Source organism: Molothrus ater, chromosome 4 (genome assembly GCF_012460135.2).
Source record: "Molothrus ater isolate BHLD 08-10-18 breed brown headed cowbird chromosome 4, BPBGC_Mater_1.1, whole genome shotgun sequence".
NCBI lineage: Eukaryota > Metazoa > Chordata > Aves > Passeriformes > Icteridae > Molothrus > Molothrus ater.
The window spans coordinates 2878574-2883679 of record NC_050481.2 but is presented as its reverse complement, the minus strand read 5'-3'; the positions used below and the strand labels follow the sequence as shown (position 1 = coordinate 2883679).

The 5106-nt window shown below is 36.3% G+C and overlaps 1 long non-coding RNA gene across 1 annotated transcript; it reads left to right on the top strand.

The window, feature by feature from the left end:
• The first annotated feature begins 442 nt into the window (after positions 1–442).
• On the top strand, positions 443–4569 carry LOC118686681 (uncharacterized). The gene is made up of 3 exons (XR_004980201.1): positions 443–595; positions 1420–1600; positions 4392–4569. It is a non-coding gene; the product is annotated as an uncharacterized LOC118686681 (long non-coding RNA).
• The last annotated feature ends 537 nt before the right edge of the window (positions 4570–5106 follow it).

Below are 5106 nucleotides of genomic sequence, written 5' to 3'. Positions count from 1 at the left end.
GTCATGCTCAAGTCCCTCTTTGCATCACACTTGTGTCCTCATTCTTACAAGCACCACAAGGGTAAGTTGGTTTGACCCAGCAGAGCAGGAAAGGTGCAGTTAAAATAGTGTGCATAGGAAAGGGCAAGTAAAACTTTAAATTCATGTTACAGAGAGATGTGCCTAACTTCACATACTGAAAATCTGATGGTTTACTGATTGCCAATCTTCTGAAAAAATCAGAGCCTTTTTGATAATGACCCAAAATTAAATTGGGCAATTTCCTATTGCCTTCGCTCTAAACATGATTCATTTCTTCTACCTTACTGATTGATCTTGCTCAAACTGAATTTGACCAAGAGAACAAGGCTTGTTTACAACTTGACTTGGAAATACACATGAAATATGTATGTTTGATGATATTTCTTTTTTTTTCTTTTTTTTAGATTTTTTTTTTATTACATTCAGAGTGAGCAATCTAAAAATTTGAAGAGACATACAGAAAGCAAAGATCCTGCAGAGGGCTCTGCCTCTGGAAGCAGTTCCAACACTGGACAGAACGTGAAATTACAAAATGGAATTGGGCAATTTGGCAGATCAGTAGTTTCTCCTGTAGGTGGGTAAGGCCAAATATATACCTCTGCTCCTCTGCTTGACTTTGAGTGTGGAGTTGGAGCCACACATGACACGCAGCCTCAGGTGACATCCCCGTGTGGCTGGAATCAGGGGTCGTGCTCTGGCTGATACCCTTGTATCCACTGCATTTCCTCCCACCCCCTTTGTTCACAGTCTGTATGTGTTCTGGATTAAAACCACTGCAGTGATGAGAATAAGATTAGTAATCACATTAAATTTACATTTAAGAATTGATTTTTCCTGGAATTATAAGTATCTAGTACATCAGCCAAGTTACCACAAATTTCATTTAAATGTTCCCCTTTGTGTGTAATGATGTGACTTTGAATTTACTTTTTAAGAAATACTCATCATGAATATAAAATGTTCATCTTCAAAATCAACACAAAGAAAGATCCATTATTTCAATATGTTTTCTGTTATTCAGCTATGCTTTCTGGTTATTTTAATGCTTAATCCATCATTTTGTGACCTTCAGCATGGGAAAGGTAAATGTAAATCTTTCCAATATCAGAGAAACAAATGGAATGAAAATGAAGACTGTTTTGTTTTGATAAAAAATACTAAAATTTAAAACAGAGAATTCCAGCTAAAGCTCTGCTCTTCAGAGGGCTGTCTGCTGACTTCATAGTAATTATTCATTTTATATGCTTATATTTGTGGATAGGTAAACAAGACCACGAATAAAGTTTTTTAAACTGTGTCAAGGGAAAAGCTGGAAATACATATAAAATTTTTGATTTATGGTTTTTGTCTGTATCTTTAACCTAAAGTGATTTGTGTTGGCTATTTTTTTTTTCCCAGTGCAAGCAGAAGAAGAGCCTTACAGGATGTGAGGAGGGAGAAGAAACATTCATCTCAACAATCCACCTCATGTGTCTCAACAAGATGAGACTTAATTTTTCTATCTTCATCTTGTGCCTCCATACTGCCTGTGGCAATTGTGTTTCTAGCTGCTTTTTCTGTCTCCTCCCCACCTTGCAAGGTAAGAAATTGCTCAGGCTGTTTCTTGCTCTGACTGGTGAAGCCATGTCTGTCAGCCCTGTCCTGTTGGGAAATTAGAGCCATGGACCTGAGAATGGGAGACTGGGCCCGCAGGAGAGGTTGTAAGGGCTGATAATTCACCATTGGGATCTCTCGAGCAACACAGGCTCTGTATTTCATTCCCACACATAACCTAATTATTGCTGACATTGGAGATAGAAACCTTTGGGACATAAATGAAATGTTGTGCTTATAGCAAAGATGGTAAACAGGTTTTCTTGTTCTGCCTGGCATTCAGGAAATGTGACATGGGTTTTCTAGCTATGAACATATATTTTTGGCAGGTTTTGTCTGGTTGAAGGACTTTTAAATCATTGAATGGCACAGCAAGGAGCCTGATTTCCATGGTGGTAAAACATGCAGATGCTTTTAAGATTAAAGTTTTGGCATGAGTGTGGTGCTGGTTTTTCTGCTCTGACTTTGGCCAATCCTATTTAGAAAGAATGAGGTCTTCCCACACTCATCATTTAGCCATTTGTGATGGCAAATGCTATTTGAAAATGATGATGCACCAACATTGCCCTAATTAGAATAATTGGTGATGATTTATTTTCTATACCTATGAAAAAGGAAAGATGAAATGATTTTTCAGATAAAATCTACAATGGCACATTTAGGTTTTGACCTGTCAGAAATGTTCCCTTCTGGCTTTGCTCTAGTTCTTGTAATTCTGGTTCCTTTGCCAGTCTGTAGCTGTGCTGAATGGTGCAGAAAGAGTGTCAGACCATCATCCTGTTTACTCACAGCAGATTTATTCCACTGAAATGCCTTTAGTTACAGAGCACACCTCTCCAAATTTGTGCTCAGTTATATGTAGCACTCAGGGAATCAAACTGGACCTAATCACAAATTAGGAATTTTTAATCCTATTATGCTTTCTTTTGTTCTTATCTCCAGTTTATTGAATTAGTAGCAGTTAGTCCAAATAAGAAAACTGATAGAAAACTGGTGAAAGTGAGAAGCCTGTTGATGTTTTTGTGTCTGTATTTGAGTGACACTAATATATATCAAGGGACATGTCTCTCAGCAAGCTTTCTCGATAAAAGAAATTTTCTTTAACTAACAGGAATAACTTAATTCAGTTTTAGATGTGTGAAGATGCCTACGTCTCAGATGAAATTCCCTCAGAATAATGTACTCAGCTAACACTGGATTCAGGCTGAGACTACATAATATACATTTTGTCTAACATAAGACCAAAGAAATTGCATCTTAAAAGTCAAAACACTGTTTTCACTAAGGTTTAAAGGTCTGTATTGCTTTTTAACTAGGGAAAACAAGAAAATAATTCTTTCTGATATTTATTCACCCTTTTTTCCCAGAAGATACAATATGACCTTTGTGGAAGTCCATGTCACAAGTAATGTTGTAGTAGGCATTCTAGTACCTTTTTCTTGATTCTCACACTTTCTCATTTAACATATTAATGTGATTGGGTAGAGAAAATACAATATCTATATATTTCCCAAAGTATTTGATTCATGTAATAACTGTACTTTGTTTCCTGTTTTTTATTTATTTTTTACAAAGCCCTAAAATGCCAATTGCCATAACAGCAAATGCCACTTTAATTATCTATTTCTTTAATAATTTCATTTCTCTCTCTGTATATTTTCTCTCTGAAAAAGAGGAAAAAGACTGTGACAGGTGGAAATGAGATGACATGATGGTTGGTCTCAGGTGGAAATTAGATGATATCATGGTTCTTAATACTCCTAAAGTAGGAGTTAATCACTCTCATATCATCTTTCAAATAACAGTAGGAAGGTTGTAAGTCCAAATTTGTTCTGTAGAAATAAAATTAAGAGAGAAAAAGCAATGAGAGGAGAGCTAGGTTGAAAACTAGTATTTTATGATACTTCACTGAGTAAATAGTAAACTGAAAGAGAAGAAAACCATGAAATCAGCAAAGGCTCAAATAGCAATTTCAGATAGAAAATTAAGATAGACACAGCTGTTGTAGCCTGATGGAGAAAAACCCCACCAATCCAAAATAATCGAATGCTTAAAATGCAAATCCATTTCCTCCTACACAGTTAGGTATGTAAAGTTCTGCTACTTCATACACTCTGAATTATCTAACTTTGTTGAAGCTAACTATCTTGTAATAGCAGAAGTTCTAGATAAGATTTGTTTGAATTAAGCTTTTTAGCTCTCGTGAAATTATATTAGGTGTGCTCACAGAGGCATTGATATTTCAACTATTGGAGAAATACCTTTTCATCTTCATTTTCCATCATGCTATCTCCATTATCAACTCCTATATTCAAAAATTTTCAAAGCATAAATAATATTAGCCTTCCTTAACTAGACTTTTCTATAACTGAGATTTTTCAGAGGATGATCCAGCTGATGTTTTTAAACTTCCTAGTATGCTAAAGCCACTGACAAGAGTTTTTGTAAGGAACCATGGCTTTTAATGGTCTGTCTTTTAGATAACAATTCAGTGTATTCAGAGATCACTCATTGGGCAGGAGGGCTCCTCAGCTGCAAGTGGAAGGCACCAAACTTTGATGGATGCTTTCCATGGTAAGCCAGATGTGTGCAAATTTGGGCAGGTGGTTTCATTCAGGTGGAATCCAAATTTTACTGAATAAAGGTGAAATGTACTTCACCCACATAAATCATGAGAATAAAGCTACGGATGGGTGAAAGCTGAGTGTCACAAAGTGCATGCCCTTGCCTCCACATCTGGTCTACCTCATAATAATGTCTGTCACTCCACATTGCAGGAAAACCAAGTGAAAAGCAGGATCTTGAACGTAGAAGGCTTCAGCAACCCTCAGCAAGGTCGGCTCTGTCTTCTCACACTCAACAAGTCGTCTGAAACGTATGTTTCATAATGACCAAGAGATGTAAGACTAACAGCCTAACTCCCAACAACCTCCTGAAGTATTTTAATTATGTGAAAAGCTCTTTTGTACTTTCAGTCATCCTTATTAACAACATCATAAGACAATAGAAATCACAGAAAGAAAACCATTTGGTATCTGCCATGCATGTCCTGAAGAGGGCATGATTCCATTATTGACTGCTAATTCATTTACTTGGACTTACCATTGTCTAAAGAGCTTCCCCTTTTCTTTCTCTTTTAAATACAGACTTATTTGCCACTAAAGAAGAATTTTCTAAAACCTGATCCTTCTCTTGACTTTTTTACAATGATAGTCTCTAAAAAGGTATCAGAATTTTTTCTCTTTACTCTGTTTCCTATTGCCTAAACTGTCTACCATTATATCTTTTATCTCCAGCAGCAGAATGCTTGGCAATATTGATCCATCTTTTGTATGTTATTCTAAATCACTTTTAGCTGAGTTACTTCGCTATGATTTTGATGAATTAAAGTACTTGTCAAATCTTATTTGCAAATCAAGAGCCTCTGACTCCTGAAGGGCCAAATGTTAGAGAAAGAAGCTGTAGAGCAGCTCATAGGCAGGAGTGTTTGCA